The sequence below is a fragment of the Microcebus murinus genome, chromosome 5, assembly GCF_040939455.1.
Source record: "Microcebus murinus isolate Inina chromosome 5, M.murinus_Inina_mat1.0, whole genome shotgun sequence".
NCBI lineage: Eukaryota > Metazoa > Chordata > Mammalia > Primates > Cheirogaleidae > Microcebus > Microcebus murinus.
Window position 1 is genome coordinate 85,062,406 of NC_134108.1, and position 19,063 is coordinate 85,081,468.

At 31.5% G+C, this 19,063-nt stretch overlaps 1 protein-coding gene and 1 pseudogene across 1 annotated transcript in view; one reads left to right on the top strand and one right to left on the bottom strand.

The window, feature by feature from the left end:
* EYS (EGF-like photoreceptor maintenance factor) overlaps positions 1-19,063 on the top strand; it is a 1,642,296-nt gene that overhangs the window by 179,879 nt on the left and 1,443,354 nt on the right.
* LOC142871152 (uncharacterized) lies at positions 6,804-6,917 on the bottom strand (annotated as a pseudogene).

The window sequence follows — 19,063 nt, forward strand, 5'->3', positions numbered from 1 at the left end:
TATTTTAGACCTGTGGCAGAGAGTCTTTTGTTCACTCATTCATTTAACAAATATTTATTAAACATCCTACCTATGCCAAGCACTTCTTGCCATATCACTTTTGATAAAAAGCTGTATGAGAATGTTTTGGTTTATTTTTCCTATTCATTAAATTGTCATATTTAAAATACCTTATCATCTTTATTATATATATATTCTTATTATATGAATCATTTATTTGCATATTCTGAGTATTGATTTATAAGCTATCATAGTTGGTTCTTTGGTCATTTTATTTCACATTTTAATTATTATGGTCTCTAAATTCACCCTGCTTACCTATGCAAAATAAAGTACAGATAATGACAGCAATTATTCTGAATTAATGTCATTGGCATTTAAAATATCAGTAGGAACAACTGCTTCATCTTTTCTAATAAGTGAAAATATTAATTGAATATCCCCAGTCTCTGTGACATATACACTCAGCACATCTCTCTCATTCTTTCATACACTATTACAGCTGGCCTTTCAAATCAGTAGGTGCAACTTGCTCAATTAATTTTGATAAAGTTCACTTAGCAGGAGCCATCTTATCAGCTCTTGACAACTGTGTATATAATTCTACCATAGCGTAAGTGTTTCTCTCTGATTTTATTAAAGAAAATATAAAAGAAAATTTTTATTTTTTATTTTTGATGATTATAGGTACATAATAGTTGCATACATTCATATGGTAAATGTGATATTTTTGAGAACAAATCCTCTCCAATATCCAACCTTTTAAAATGCTATACATTTTGTTATTTAAAAAAAATTTTGTAAGATTATTTTGCAAGTATGTTTTTCTGATTACAGAGTTATGACTTAGCAAATATTTCTATTATTATAATTTGAAATTGTGTATATTACATGAATTATATTTTATATAATAACATATGAAATACTACATAATATATAAAATAACTATACATATATAGGCTTAAAATAGCACTGGCAATGGTGTTTAATTTGAAACATTGCAATTTCTCATCAGCATCTGGCAAAAATATCATATTTTTAGTGGACAACAAAAATATACCATTATTTTTCTATCTAAACTATTTTCAAGAATCCTATAACATAAATTCATGAGTGCCATCTGGACAAACATAAATTAATTGCTTATATTGTGTCTACCCTGAATTCCAATTTTTTAACGTATTACATGTGCTTGATTAGATTATGCGAATTCTGAACTTAACAGCAACTTAACTTCTAAAACTTCATTTCTGAGCAATTCTAGTAACAAAAATATGTGATATTTCTTCATCTTTGAAATGATATTAATATATAGGAATTGGAAATTTAGTCACAAAGTTCTGGAATCATTGTGAGAATACCATATTTAAGTCAGCATAAATTATGCTGTTTTTAGTGATTCTTACCTTTTTGCCCTCATTTGACAGCTAGGTATCTTATGGAATGTCCCTGAGGTTAGGCTTGGGACCAAGTAGAAGATGAAGGGAGGATTGAACACTGAGACTACAAAGATGTATTCATGGTTTTTGCCTTCAAGCAAGTCACAAATTGGTGGAAAAAGAAGACAAGTGTACACAAAAAGATTACAATGCAAAATGCGAAGTGGTAGAGAATTTCATGAGTGTTATAACACGCATTCATTAAAGTATTTTATGCATGATCAGATTTGAATTTTTGAATGATATTTTGAATGACAGGAGTAGAGGTAATTCACACTTTGAGAGGACCTGTTTATACCCCAATCATGCAGGTCTGAGTTAGTGTTGCCAATGGGAAAGAGACAATGATAGATACATGTTAAGAATCCACATGATTTTCTGTGTAGATGTTTATATGAGATGTGGGGTGCAGAAGAGTTAAAAAGCAGGATTGCTCCTGGTTCCTGATTATTATATAGATAATGTGGATTTGAGAGTAGAGAGAAATGATGAACTAACTTTTATGTACTGAGCTTGAGCTACTGTGGGCCATGTAGGCAGAAGAGTTGACATACAGTGAGAATTTCCTCCAAACTTGTGCACTTCTAGTTAGGTCTAGAAATACATAAGCTTGATAAAGCTGGATTTATAGGTGAAAATGTTAATAATCTAGAATCACTTTCAGCTTGGTTCTCTGACAATGTAGCATACTGGGGTAAGGTTGAATTTGTTTTTATTCATAAGAATATAGTAGCTTATGACAGGATAACAAAACAAATGATAGCAGTGATAGGAACAAAAAAAATTATTTCATATACAGAGACAATTGCAGGTTCAGATGACATTCCAAGGCACTCATCAAGTATTGTTCAGCCTTATACTTCTACATTAACCAAGATTGCTGTTTTACTGAAAGAGAGCCTTGTACAGGCTTCCACTAGCAATTAATTGCTTCCATCTTCAAGTGATATATGTTCCAGCTACATAAATGTATTTGGCTGAAGGCAATCATAAAGCTATGCCTAAACTCACAGGGGTGAAAAAGTTCAATACTGACTGTCATGTGCTCAGGAGTAGAACCAGAAATAATGGTAAGCAGCACTAATATCTTTCACAGTTTTGAAATTAGAAATACTTAGAAATCCTGAGCTAACAGAAAAAAGCTGGAGGCATCACATTACCTGCACTCAAAATATACTACAAAGCTGTCATAAGAAAAACAGCATAGTACTGACATAAAAACAGACACACAGGCCAATGAAACAGAATAGAGAACCCAGAAATAAATCCACACACCTATAGTCAACCAGTTTACATCAAAGGTAACAAGAATACACATTGAAGAAAAGACAATCTCTTCAATAAATGGTGCTGGGAAAGCTGGACATCCACATGCAGAAGAATGATACTAGACCCCTACTTTTCACCATATACAAAACCAAATAAAAATGCATTAAATATTTAAATGTAAAACTTGAAAATATAAAACTATAAATATGAAACTATTAGAATAAAACTTAGAGAAAAATGGTTTATATTATTGGGCTGGACAAAGATTTTAAAAATAAGACCTCAAAAGCATAGGCAACAAAAGCAAAAAAAAAAAAAGAGAAATGAGATTAAATCAAATTAAAAAGCTTTTGCACTGAAAAAAAACTATTAACTGAGCAAAAAATAATTTAGAAAATGAGAGAAAATATTTTCAAACTACATAGCTAATAAGGGATTAATATCCAGAATATATAAGGAACTTAACATAATAGAAAAAAAACCAAATAATCTAATCTAAAAATAGGCAAAAGATCTTCTGGCTATTTCTCAAAAATGATATACAAATGGCCAATAGATTTATGAAAAAATGTTCAACATTTCTAATCATCAGGCAATTGCAAGTCAAAACTGAAATGAAATACCACTTCACTGCAGTTAGGATGGCTTTTATCAAAAAGCCAAAAGAAAACAAGTGTTGGCAAGGATGTGGAGAAAAGGGAACACTTACACAAAGTCGGTAGGATTGGAAACTTGTACAGCCATGATGGAAAACAATATGGAGGCTCCTCAAAAAATCAAAAAATATAGCTACCATATGACCCAGAAATTCCCTACTGGGTATATACCCAAGAGAAATGAAATCAGCATGTTGGAGAGACATGAGTACTCCCATGTTTATTGCAGGAATATTTGTAATAGCCAAGATATGGAATCAACCTAAGTGGACACTAAGAGATGAATAAAGAAAATGTGCTATGGATATATATAATGGAATACTATTTTTACCATTAAAAAGGAACAAAATCCTGTTATTTGTGACAAGACGAATGAACCTGGAGAACATCTTGTGAAATGAAATAAGCCATACAAAGACAGACAAATACTGTATGGTCTTACTCATATGTGGAATCTAAAAGGAAACTAAGTTCATATCAAAGAAGCAGAGAGTAGAACTTGTTACAAGAGCCTGAGGACAGTAGGGAAGAGGAAAGGAAGGAAAGAGGTTTGCCAGTAGGTACAAATGTACAATTAGATAGGAGAAAGAAATTGTGTGTTCTATTGCACAGTGGGATGACTATGGTTATCACTAAAATATTATATATTACAAAATAGCCAGAAGAGAGACTTTTGAATATTTGTGTAACAAAGAAGTGATAAATGCATGAGGTGATAGATACACTATACTGATTGGATCATTTCAAAACACAGATATGTATTGAAACATCAAATGTACCTTATAATTATGTGCAATTGCAATATGTCGACTCAAAAAATAAATAACTTTTTAAAAAAGAAATTTTTGAGTTTCAAAACCAGGTATTCCTAATTTTTTATCCATAAAATTAGAATTTTGATGTTGTTCATAGACCTTATAACAAAATGCAAAGTGCTATCTAAACTTTGTAGCCTATTGCTCTATAAATGGTGCAATTAGTAGGTGTAGTTTACTTGAATACTTAAATGCACATTATGTGTGTATTAATATACAGACTTTAAATATTGAACTATCCCACACATCCAATAACATATATGTCTTTGGAAATTTATTCTTTGCAGTTTGAATTTATATCAGAGAGAAATGTGATCATATATGTGATTGGAAAAATAAGAACAAACTAGTAATCGATCGTAGGCTGTGTACCTATAAAGATTTCCCTGTGCAGGGTAGAAAAAAAATTTTTTTTAAGACCTTGTAGACCTTGTTTGTGATCTGATGCCCTTCAGATCCTTCCTTAAAAGAAAGTCTCTTTTTGAATTGCTCATTGTCAGATTGATTGCTTATTGTGGTTTGTTGGTGTTTCAATGGGTGGTTGTTCATATTTGGACCCAACAGATTTAGGTCTTCTCTGACTGCTGATATGGACCAACAACATGATATATGCAAATACAGTGATTTATTATATACCCATTTGTAAGAGGGTCAATATCTTAGACTAGAATGATATTTGGTAACACATAATTCCCTAAGGCTGGGATAATGCACTGAAGGCTCTTCACTACACTTCTTGGTCTTAGAGCTTATTTAGGTATGATGTCTATTGACTTCAGTGGTAGTCTGCAGATCTTCTAAATGACATTTTGACTATAGACAGATATCAGTTTCAATTACATAATATTTTTATTTAGAATAAAAATAGATTGAAAATGCCCAGTGAAGTCAGCTAATTACATGTTATTATACTGAATGAGGTAATACATTGCAAGCTGTGATTTAATTAATCCTACCTTAATGGCTTCTATAAACATGTCTGATATACACTAAGAAACTTAATTATTTCAAGCAGATAAATCTGGCTCACTATAAGAAAATCTCATTTAATTTAGAAAATGTTTAATTTAGCAAAATGTCATCTTTTCATGTTCTTTTAAAATGTTTTTCATGTTTTATTACAATAAAAATAAATTATTTCTGTTCAAAATGATAAAAATATTCATTAAATTTTAGAATCTGACAGTCTTATTGGAAAGGCTTATTACGCTCTATTTATTTACTTAGTTGCTGTTAATAAGAGCTTCATTTTACACATAGTAAATACAAGGTATTATATGATGTATATTAATTCATTTAATTAAATTATTAAATTTTATTAATGATTGCATATAGCCATATTAAACATTCAGCTAATAAAACTTCACTAATTGTGAATCATTTTATTTTTTAATTTTTATTTTATTTCAGAATATTATGGGGGCACACACATTTTGGTTATATAATTTGCTTTTGCACAGGTTGAATCAAAGTTATAAGTGTGTCATTCACCCAGAGAGTATGCATTGTACCTGTTAGATGTGAATTTATCCATTACCTTGTCTATCTTCTAAGTGAAGTATCACAAGAATGGAAAATTATTTTCAAATGAAGAAAAACATATTAATTTTCCTTTAAAACATTTAACAGGGCAAAAGATAGAAGGTTATTAGTCTAAATATATTGCTTAAAAAGCAATTGCTCATTGATAACATACCTCTGAGTAAATTTTAAATTAATGAGACACTTTAGTTTGAAATCATACATTCATATATTTTTAAAACATTTATAAAATTGTTAATGTATACATTTAATAAAAAAAGAAAGAAAGATAAAGACCAGTACCTATGTTTAACAAAGAATACTAATTATAATATGGAAAATTTCTCACTGTGGAGGCAGCAATTGAAAACACTCAGAGTGGGTTTAGCACTCAAATGGCTATGTTTGCTAACTTTGCTGTTTATTGTGTCTGAACAAACTTTTTAAGCTAATTACAAATCCAGGATTTTTGAGCTTAAAGTGTGACAAAACTGTATATCCCTATAAATCTAAAGATTTGTGTTTATTTGTCATCCAAATATTTATTTATTGAGTGGTTATAATGGACTAAGAATTATTAGGTGCTGAAGAAGCAACTAAATTATTGGTGGAATGTCAATGCATTTTTATGAAGGCAGTTAAGTGCATAAATTTCTTGAACAAAATGAATTAAAGCATGGTCAAAATGTCTGTGTGTGTGTGTCTGTGTGGCGTACATAACAAATGAATAGTATTCTATCGTTATCCTCAAAGATACTACTAATACTAATAAATACTATAAGCATAAGTCTTTATTGTTTTTCTCTACTTTTGCTATAATTAAAAGCTATATTACACTTACAACTTAGAATTGGTTATATTGCTTATCTAGATGCTTTCTAATTTTTTTCTTTAATCGATGTAGAAAATAGCAAAGTAAAGAATGAAAAATAACATCACCAGTACTAATAGTTTATAAGTACTCTCAAAGGGAAAACAAAGCAAAAATTTAAAGAAATAGGCCAAGACAAATCCGGTATACGCAACAGTATCTCTCATCCATGGATGAAAGTTAAAAGAAAGATTAACTATATTTTCAATAAAATGATAAATACCAAATAAATATAAGCTTTGTCAAGAATTTCCATATTAATATTGAGCTAGGAAGGTATCATGTTTTATTAAATTGATAAGAACAGATACTACACTTGATCTTAGCCAAAAGGCCGAGAAGCGATGGAAGGTATTATGTTTTAAAACAAAATTCATCAGTAAGAGTCTAGAGATGTGAAATAATTCTTAGGTGGTAGGTGTGGACATGCATCCTCCGTATCCCTCCAGCACCTCCTAGGAGTGCTGATGGCAGGGAAGCTTCAGCATCTTTAGAAATTGCCTGGGTTGAAGAGCTGCCTTGAGTAGGGCAGGGCACATTGGTACATCCATCATTGTCAGAGGGAGGGTTATAATGGTCCAACCATTTGCACTGCAAGCAAGGCAACTCTGGCCACTTTTAGCTTCAGACATCCCTAGGTATACATTCTGAGTTTCTGGTCACTGCATGAAGATGTAGTCCTATCCCTATCTAGCATACTCCTTTCACTCTCCCTTCCACACATGACTCTTCCAACATCTGATTCTCAGAGAATCCAATCTATAATGTTAGATATACACAACTTAATTGGAAAAAAATAATGATATATATAACATTGCACTTCATAAGAATGATCTCTTTTTCCCCATAGACCTAGGATTGAGTTACATTTATCCATAGCTGATTTTCTCTAAGAAAGCATGGAGCATAGAGAGACAGGAATCTGGAAAGAATATTATCAATATAAAATCTGTGATATCAGTAGTGCCTTTGAAGAAACTAATAGGCCAAGATTCTGATGACAGTAATCATAGAGCCAGAAACCAACAAAAACCTGGTTTGTTTTCAAACTGTGTAAGAATGGCTGAATTAGACATGAACTGTGAAAATAAAATAAGTGTAAAATTTAGACACATATCCTGTTTTTCTCACTTTCTTTAAGAGACAGCAGAGTCCTTAGCATCTTCTATTTTACACACTAAACTATTTTGAAATCTGCCAATGATCACAGAATTTTGTGATGTGCTAAAGTGCTTATAATACTGAGCTTTTGAAATTTCAATTAGCAAGTGCTAATTAGCATCTAAAATGAGGAAGAGGTCCCAGGGAGGTTGTAAGAAAAAGGAAGATAAAAAGTTAAGAGGCCTAACTAAAGGAAGAAATTAAAGCAGAGAAGGGTAGAATAGAAGAACAGAAGGTGGGAGAAGAGAGGACAAAAGAAACAAAATCTTATGAGGAAAATAAAGAAAGGAAACGAAAATAGTTTTTCTTTGAAAGGATTTTTTTGTCTTTTCTTTAAAATAAGATTCTAAAAATTATTTACATACTTGATTGAATTAAGTTTTATTTCTTTTTATTTTACCCCACAATTGAATCTGACCAGAGTGACATTCCAATCAGCTACTAGCAGTTTTCTATTTCCAATAGGTAATAATTATAAGTTACAATATATACCAACCTTACTGTCAGTCTTGTTCATGTTTTAAATTTCAATACAAATATATAAAGATTGAAAAAGCTGTTAAACAATGCATTTTTTATAATTATAAAAATTCCAGAAAAAAAATCCCTTAAGAAATTATTTTCTCCTATGAGTTGACAATTCTAAGATTTTAATTAGAAAGTATCCCATATGCACCCCTTAAAGCTAAAGTCATATGCCAATAATTGGCTACCTATGCTGTAGGCAACTGTGGACAATTCTCTAATTCCTTGTCGGAAGAAAGCCAAAGTCAACATCGGAAAAACAATACATCATTGGTAACATCAATGAAGCCATGCTTTAGTAAAGGAAAACAGCAGAAGCCTCATAAGGCAAAATAGAGCAGATGGCCCTAAGAATCTTTTGGACTAGGTTATTTTTGTACTCAGTCCGTAGCTTATGATGAAAAGTGAATACGCTGGGAACAAATTAATTGGTGCATATGCATGGGGATGTTAGTTTCTTCAGGTGGGAACAAAATTCACAAACCTAAAGTTTAATCAGCACTGTCGTGTCTAACTAACGTGTCATACTCTGTTGCTTCCAGATAATATACCTTATGATTCCCATTCAAATGCTAATGATGAGTAAAAATGATAGAATGAAGAGAAGAGCATTGAGTCAAACCGACTTTTCTCTAGATAGGAAAAAAAAAGGTTTATGTCAGGATACTGAAGCAAAAAAGAAGTACATATCTTCTTACCTGCTTACATAATTTAGTACAATCATAGCTCCATTATAGATTACACATCGTAAAAACTGTATACAACTTTCCCTGTGACAATGTGGAAAACATAAACACAATGAACATTGAGCTGGATTATGTAATAATGTTGAAAACAGTCATATATTGTGGACACAGCTTTATTGAATAAGATCATTTGGCTGAAACACAGACTGTTTTCATCAGCGCCTAAGTTTTTTGTTTTCATAGTCTATTTACTAAAAACATTTCATTCGCAATTGTGAGATTGTTAATAAAACTTAGAAAAAAGTTTTCTAAGTTTTCATTTCAAATAAAGCAAAATTTTACTTCTCAAAACTACATTTGTAGGAGCTTTATAAAGCAGTGTGTACAAGACTATGTGAGTATGTGAATGTGTATCTATATGAATACTTGTGCCAATGAATAAAGTATATTATCATGTTAATCTTTTAAGAACTTAAAGAAGTGTTAATAAAGATATGTTCTAATGCAGTTTCATGTCAATGAAGCAGTAATGGATAAGTGTTAAGCTATCATACGTAGCCTAAAAACCAGCACATTCTGTAGCTGTACTCTTAACAAATGCCAATAAAACTTCACACTTTTAAGGATAATTTCTGTTTCCTTTTCCAGTTTGGACTACTTATCACATAAAGAAATTATGCTTTAAAAATTATACAACATAGTGCAATCATGTTAGTCATCTTAACACTTCCAATAATCAATGAAATTCCTCAGTATTCCACAGTGGCCTCCAATGTCTTGGGATATGTATGGACGTGGGATTACAATTCCCATTGGAGGTATTTGGGAAAATGGCAGGAGGGATAAGTGAGGAAGGTTGTATTGTGCTTGTTGCAAAGACTACAGAGTACTACAAGAAGTTTAGTGGAAGGGGACCCGTGATGTCAAACATCCCCCAAATAATTGTCCTGAACAACAAAGAATTGTCCAAATTGCCAGTTGTACCTCCGCTAAACAACATGTAATTGCGATCTGACTTGAATATATCTCTGCAAGTTTAAATTCATCTCATGCTATGATAATACACATACTCTGTCTCCCAGGCAAACTGAGCTTCCCTTTTCTTAATTTTAATATGGGCCTTTGTGCATTGTTTCCTTTTTCTGAAATGCTTTTCTCTTCCTTTAATCCCTGCCATCATGAAGCTAGACAACTAAGTCATTTTTCTAGTCTCAGCCCCAGGTTGCTTCCTCAGCAAAGAGTTCCCTAATTCCTTCATGATTCATCAGTTATTTATCTCTCTGCATCCACAAACACAAACCATTCCACCAGTGCTCTGTGTGCACCTGTTTGTCTGATTTGCATGCCTTTGCCTTCAGACAATAAATCATTTCTTATTCATCTTTGCATATGGAGGATCCTGCACATTGAGATAGAAGTGTTCATTATGTGCCTAATAAATGTCAAATAAAAAAATAGAGTAAATGAATAATGAGTAAATATGCACAAAAAATAAACAAATCAAATTTTCTAAAATATGTATTCCAATGTTAGATTTGGGAAAGAGTTCCTGCTTTGGATGAAATATCACACTTATACACACAGAAAAATATAAAATATTTATTTACAGTATGATACACTGAATTTCATAATTTGAAAATATATACATAATTCTTTATGCTTCAAATTAAAACCTGTGAAAATTTTAAGGCGTTTTAAACTTTGTCTTGTTGGCAAAATGTACAGAACCAAAAAAGATTTAAATATTTTAAGGTGATTATATGTTTAATTTTTCCCAAATTATTTAGATTAATTTAATTTAGTCTGTTAGCCAGTATCTTGGTCTGAAATATTTATTTCATAGTTCTAAAAAATTTATATTAAAATAATTTGTTATTATTTGAAAGAAATAACTATTATTGCAATTAATGAAACAAAGGATAGATTTTTAAGTTAATTCACTTATTACATGTATATTTGTGTTAGTCCATTTTGCGTTGCTATAACAGAATACCACAGACTGGATAATTCATAAAGAAATTTATTTCTTAAAGTTCTAGAAGTTGGACTGCTACACTCCTCCAGCCCCACAAGGCATTAGCCTAATGAGGACTCTCTTCGGTGGCCTTGCTCCCATAACTCCACTAGATATTGCATTATTCAGGGTCTTTCTGCCATGGCTCTGTCCCTGTGTTAAGTCACTACCTGTGCCCCCAGGCTATCTACAACATCCTTTGAAATCTAGATGGAGAGCACTGTGCCCCCACAGCTGTTACAGTCTGGGCACTTGCAGAATTAGCACCACATGGATGTTGTCATAGCTTATGGTGTATGTCCTCCAGAGTGACAACCTGAGCCACTCCTGGTTCCCCTTGAGCTGTGGCTGGAGTGACTGGGGAGAATTATGTCAGAATGTTGGGAGCAGAGTGCTAAGGTAGCCCTGGGCTGTAAATACTGAGGTCCTATGGGCACTTGTCTGGAAACCCTTGTTTTTAAGGCCCTGCTCTCAGCCTTTGATGGGAGAGTCTGCCTCTAAGATCCCTAAAGTGGCTTCAGGGTTTTTCTCCCTCTGTCTCTATGAATAGCATCTGGCTACCTTTTATCCATACTAATTGCCTTAGCAAAAAGTCAGTCACTTGGCCATGTCCTTGGTTTGCTCGCCTAAACATGCCTTGTATGGCCAGGCTATGAATTTTCCAAAAATCCATTCCTTCTGCTTCCCTTTTAATTATATATTCCATCTTAAAATAATTTCTCTCCATTTGCATTTAACTATATGTGGTTAAAAACAGCCATGCAGCTTCTTAAATATTTTTCTTTGATATGTCCAGTTTCTAATACCTTGTTTTTCATTTCCATCTGAGTCTTCATCAGAATAGTCTTTACTGTCCATATTTCTACCAACATTTTCATCACAACCATTTAAGTAATCCCTGAGGAAGGTTTAGCTTCTCCCTGCAGCTATTCTCTTCTTCTAAGCCCTCATCAGAATTTCCCTTAACACTCTGTTTATGTCAATCCAGGCTTTTCTAGCCTACTCTTCCAAATTCTTCTAGAATCTAATCATTACCTAGTTCTAAAGCTGCTTCCATGTTTTCATGTATTTGCTATATCAATGGCTCCACTTTGCATTACCAACTTTCTGCTTTGATCCATTTTGTGTTGCTACAACAGAATACTACAGACTGAGTAATTTGTAAATAATAGAAGCTTTTTGGCTCATGGTTCTGAAAGCTGAGAATGCCAAGGGCATGAAACCAGCCCTGATAAAAGCCTTCATGCCATGTTATCCCATAGTGGAAGGGGAAGGGCCAGGGAGGGCAAGAACAAGACAGCAAGTGGGGGATGAACTCTTCACTTTTAGAACAAAGCCACTCTCACAATAATAAACTTACTCCCAGGATAGCAGCATTAATCCCTTCATGAGGACAGAGCCCTCATGATCTAATTACCTCTTATTAGTTCCCATCTTCCAACACTGTTGTATTGGGCGTTAAGCTTCTAACACATAAACTTTGGGGGATATATTCCAACCATAGCAATATTTATTTTTTATATACTAAGAGTCAAGTTTCATGGAAGTTGCTGGAAATTTAGAAGTAGAAAAGACAGTCATGGTACTTACACTCACAAATAATACACCACTGGGGAAGACAGAAGATTAAGCAAGTGAATAAAACAAAACTTTAATTACCGATTTGAATTGTGATTCCATATTTTCTATGCATAACCATAAAAAAGTACTTTAGTGTTTCTGAGGTTTAGCTTACAAAATTTATGAAATTTACCAAATGTTTACAAAATGAAGCACTAAAGTACCTGGTGAGTATGTTCTGAGGATTCAGAAAGTTATATAATGATCTAAGACAATGTCTGGAATGTAGGCAGTACTCAATTAACTGATAGCTAATATTATATGAGAGCTATAAACATGGTTATTAGCATAGGTTTATTCCATGTCTGATCTTTTTCTCATAAAGTTTTATTTTTTTAAGAAAAAATTCATTAAATAGTATAAGAAGTAAAATTTCTTATTACTTTCTGTACTCAAAAATGTGGAAAACTTGCTTTCTGCAAGTATCTTTCATATCTTATTTCTTTAATATATTATTTCATGTATTATTCTTTCATATATTATTTCTTAATTTTTGCTGTTATTATATAATAGTTCTTCATTTTACTTTATAGGCAAGTTTAGATTTAGACCGCATGTACACTACTTTAAAATATCTTTTGACAATTTAACATGAATTCAGGAATATATCAAAATACAATCAAAAGCAGTGTCTTGCTTTTTCATTGCCTTTTGTTAGCGTGACTTATTATTTCCCTCTGGCTTTTTCAGCTTTCTCCCAAGTTGATACTTTCTCAGCTCTTAGATGCCTGATATCTTGTCTTGCCATTAATCACTGTGAAGTTAACAGCTAGCACACCTCTCAGTATTATCTTGAGTTTAACTCTGTCTACACAGCAATGAATCAAAGTCATGAAAACAGAGAATGGTACCTCTTAAAATCAAAGCATTTTTTAAAAAATTTATATCATTCAAACTCTTAGACTTAAAAATTCCTTTTGTTTCTGACAATTTTTCTTGAAGTTAATATACATTAAACATAATTTCTGGTGGAATTTTGCTTGATAAAAAAGTATTAATTAGGTATAACTGTTAAAAGTTATTTTACCAAAGAAAAATTAATGTCTTAACTAAAATTTGATTAGATTTTTATGTTTTTTTTCTAAAATTGTTGTATTTGTGTTTATCTCTCAACATTACTGTGTTATCTCCTGTTGTCTAATATATTTTGAATAAATGAGGAACTATACATTTGATATAGTATGATAAATCAAGAGATTAATTGGGTCAGTTAACTGACATTAAAGCAATTGACTTTGGGACTTTGAAATTATTATTATTTTTATGATTGATTTCAAAACCTGTTCGTTAAACTATGTTAATTTTCAAACTCTGCTCCTGTGAGTGCAAACTTTTATTTCCCCTAAATTTATGAGTAATAAACATAAATCTTATTGATTTTATAAGATCATTGATAGATTTTTATGTGGAAAATTACATTCAATTATGTCATAGAATTATTAAAACAAATAGGTTAGGCATTTAAGCATTCAGTACATATTAGTTGCTTGCTAAAATACTAGCTCTTAAAAGGGAGTTCACAAAATATAGAGGTAGTAGACAGAACTGAATTTAAGGTGTTCAGAGATGTGTAAATATGAAAACATGACTTGAAATTTCTATATAAAGGCAAACATTTTATAAGAATATATTTTCAGGTTATTACTTCATCTTTTGAGATTATGTCTTATTGCATCCCTTATGTTATTAACCAATGGTTTTGCTACCAAGTAAGCATTTTCCTAATCAAAAATATCTTTAAGGAAATGCGATTGCACATTTAGCAAGTACAAAAGTAAAATTAGTAGACAAATTGAATTTTATGGTATTTTTAAAAATCCAGTGGTGAAATTTTATTTAAAATATTTATTTCTCTTTTATTTACACGGTTATAGAATTTGTAAGATATTTTTTTAATTACTAACTTGGCAGGATATTCATTTTTTTTTTGAACTTAAGGAAATTCATTGTTGAATGTTAAAGGAGATTCATTCTTGAGATCTTTTGTCAGATTAATAGAGCAACAAGTAATATGTATAACACATTTAAAGGTAAAACAAGATAAGTTCTCAGGTATAGACAGGCAAGTAAGAGAAGACAGAAAAAGCGTGAATCAATTGAATACATCATTGAGAAACAGGAAGACAATATATTGGTCCTGTTTCTAGACTCTAAATATAAATGTAGTCATTGCAAAGAGGTGAAAACAACCCAAGTGCCCATCAATACATGAGTGGATTAATAAAATGTGGTATATGTATACCATGGAGTACTATTCAGCTATAAGAAACAATGGTGATAGAGCACCTCTTGTATTTTCCTGGGTAGAGCTGGAACCCATTCTACTAAGTGAAGTATCCCAAGAATGGAAAAATAAGCACCACGTGTACTCACCATCAAATTGGTTTCACTGATCAACACCTAAGTGCACATACAGGAATAACATTTATCGGGCATCTGGAAGATGGGAAAGGGGAGGGTGGGATGGGTATATACATACATAACGAGTGTGATGTGCACCATCTGGGGAATGGATGTGCTTGAAGCTCTGACTGGCGAAGGGAGGGTAACATACGTAACCTAAACATTTGCACCCCTATAATGTGCAGAAATAAAAAAAATAAAAAAATAAATATGTGGAACCACATTTGCCATAGTCATAAAAAATGTAGTCAAATAGTTTACACACTTTGTTACTTTACTGTGAAATAAAGGGATTGTGAAAGATTGTCCAATAGGCACTATAGCTGAAAATGTCATATTAACAACTACCAATAGTTATGCTAAAATATTAATCTTGTCTTGAGTAGAAATTTCTAACATGAAAAACCTAAGATAGATTGTCTAGAAGAGTATTTTCCTCGATGTGAAGGAAAGCATAGAGGATATTTTATGAGATTGTCTTCATAAAACATAAAAATAATCAGAGAAAAATATTAATGTTAATACCAGAAGTGCTCAGATAATATGAATGTTTTCTAAATTGTGTCCTGCAAATCTTACTATGATGTTAAGTAGAATTATTCTCTCTTTAATAGACAAGAATAAAAACAAAAAATTAAGAAGATCAGAAATATTCCATAACTTGCCTAAAGTTACATAGCTTGTTGGTACCTAAAAGAATTAAAATCCAGCTTCTTCTAAAGAATAACCTTTCCACTACACTACACAGTTTCTGCCCCCTTTATGGTAGTAGGCTTTGTGGCCAAAATAAACAACCACTTGTTTATGTTCTTTTATTACAATTTCCTTTCTTGTGAAAAAGGAGTAGAATAAATCAATTAAATCATCTTCAAACTAAATTACTTTATTCTGAGCCCCGTTTCAAACTTGTTTAAAGTCAAAAGTTAGTACTATGTTTTAAATTCACAAAGCCAAATTGAGTGGGGAAAGATTTATCAAAAGTAAACTTTTAAAATAATGTCTGAAAGTAAAAACAGATATACTGAGAGCAAAGTATAGTGACTCTAGTGTACAATGGGAATATGTAGGTCTAAGAAAGTGAACTATTATGATATTTATAGCAATTTTCAATACTATGCATGGAATTAATACCATTCTAATAAAGTTACATTCATTAAATTTCAGACACAGGTACTGGGACCCTTGTTTCTAACCATTGGACCATCCTTTGATGAATATGATTAAATCTATTATTGTCATTGTTATTGTTACTTGTTCTTTGCAGCTTAAATTAATTATTAAAAATGTTCTTTTGATCTTAGGAATATTAAAAAAAAGTTCCACGAACTAACTTGGGGATTAGCCTCAGATTTTATCATTTAATTTATGCTTATATTTGATTAATATTCTTAACAGTAAGAGAACATGAGTATTTTTATTCATTTTTAGATTTGATGAAAAACAGTCATTAACATCAATATGAAGTCATAAATTGCTTTACAATAAGGGAGAATAGGAAACCTAGGTTTTTAAACTTTAGAATGCATAATATTTTTTTTGAAATTTAAAATTCTTAGCCCATATAATCCAAACTTGCTGATTTCAATCTAGTCCTGAGGTGAGACTGAGTAATTTGAATATCTACTGTAAGATAGAGATATTTACATACAGAAAGCATCAGTTATTCCATGAGTTACTGAGAAATGCTGAACTAGGAGTTTCCATAAACAATGAACTTTAATGTTTGGATAAATTATACTCTTATAGGATTTTCTAAGGAAAAAACACAAATGCTGTTAATGGCTTTAAGAAAGAAGATATATGCCTCCTTCCATCATAAATTAATTATAAACATTAAGAAAAATCAAATGAACACTGAGTATACAAACACTCTCATTCATTTATTCATTCATTTCATGAATATTTATTGAGTTCCCGTGATGTTTGTTCTAGGCACTGGTGACAGAAGTATGGTGGAGAGCAAGAGGCTAAGTTCCCTGTGTGGCCAGAGCCATTCATGTTATAAGAAAGATTGTCATCTCCCTGCCAAAAATTTGACACAATTTAAATAAAATAATTAAAAATTCTTACAAAGTCTATAAGGAAAATAAACCCAGGCTTTTAGTTACAGCAGAGTAATATTTGGGAGTAAATCATGCTAAAAAAAAAAAAAAAATTCAGGAAGGCCTCTCTAAGGAAATAACATTTAGTTCTCCAAGCAAGAAAATTTAATGGCTTTATATATGACTTTGCCTTGGCCCTACCAGGCCATTCCTTCATGTGCCTGAGCAGGATTCAGGAAATAATATTTCTGAATGTCCTTGCCATGGTCAATTCATTTCTCTGAGTTTCAATGTCCTCTTCTAAAAGCAAGAGAATTTGGACTGAATCTATATTTAATCCCATCCAGGTCTATAAGTTTTTATGTTGATTTTGCCTACTTTACCTATTTCATAGATACCACATTTAAGTGGTACCAAGGAGAAGTTCCTGTGTTCCTCTAAATATTTTCTGTTGCAATTATAGAAACATAATCTTTCCAAATACGTCGTAAAGCATGCCAGAATTCACATAGTTTTAATCTGCAATTGTCTGTCAGTGCATAGAATAGCCCAAAGACCAAATTGTTTTAGTCAATTTTTTATAAATCCTGGAAAGATTTTGTGATTCCATTTCATGGGATTCATGGTTTCTAACACAGGGTCCTTTCATAGTATATTTTCAAGTAGGAATTTTAGAAATTTCTGGAAATCTGTTCATGAACATTCTTAAATAGTATAGATCTATAATAGATTCATATAATGTCAAACTATACTGTTAAAAATATATAAAGAAAATTTCTTTGAAAAATATAAATGTTTAAGGTAATATAAAAGTATAAATGCTAGAAAGAAATAGCAAACAATGAATAAACCTTGTAAAATTAAATATTATACCATGTGGGTACTGAAAATTGAAACTAATAGATACTAATTAAAAAGCATGTGGCAAAAGATATTATCAGCAAAAGATGTACTTCTGATTGTTCCTTGTCTAAGAAAACACGAAAAAAATCATTAGTGAGTTAATCATTTAATGTTATTATTCCTTCAGAAACATATATTTAGTTCCTATGATAGGCCAAACAGTTTGCTAAATTTGGAGGGCTACACACATGAAAACAGGTTCCTAAAACAGTATCCCTGGTGAGGTAAATAATATAAAATAATGTCCTTTGCCCTAGCGAAGGAATTTTTTAAAGATACTTCATGATACACTTCAAACTGCTTCCAGTGTACAAGCTTATAATGTGAGTATAAGAAGAATTGTTAGCTTTATGTGTAAACTTTATGAGGATGTTTTCGGAGAAGATGTTGGAAAAACTCATCAGAGAAAAGAGAAAATTGCTTGTAAGCCATAAAATAAAAGACATCACAAGTATGCACATCCTATAAACCATATTTTTCAAGCTCTTTTCCCTTGTTTTCTTCCTTAATGTTACAATGGGTGTTCCAAACGCAGAAATTTTTATTTTCATAAACTTTAGAAAATATTATATTTTAAAAAGTCAAATGGGTTTTTGTTTTTTTACTGAAGAACTGTTTGTTTATATACTAACATGCATTGTAAATCTTCCAAATAGGTCAAAGTAGAAATATAGCATTAAATCTACCAAACATATCTCTATTCTATTTCATCTTGGAACTCTATGTATAGAACACTCTGTTCTCATGACTATTATTCAGAAGTTACCAGTAGAGAAGAAAATGCAGACTCCAATAATTGCTTTAAAAATCACTGATACTTTAACCTCACCCTTACTTAAGCTCATCACTAATCAACCATTTTTTCTATTGACTTTTACAAACAATTATATACTTTATCCACGTTAACCACTTATATTTTTTTCTGAAAATTCTGTGTACTGAAATAGCCCTTTAACCTTCACAATGATGTTTCTTCAGCTCTTTAGACATAGATCCATTATAGCACTTCTAATCTCATATTATAGTTCTATGCTTATGAATGTTTGTTGAATTTAATTAAATTGAAATGCAGAAATGAGAACTGAGCATGACTGGGGTTGAAATTGTGAGATATAAGAGCAGATATAAGAGCAAAAAA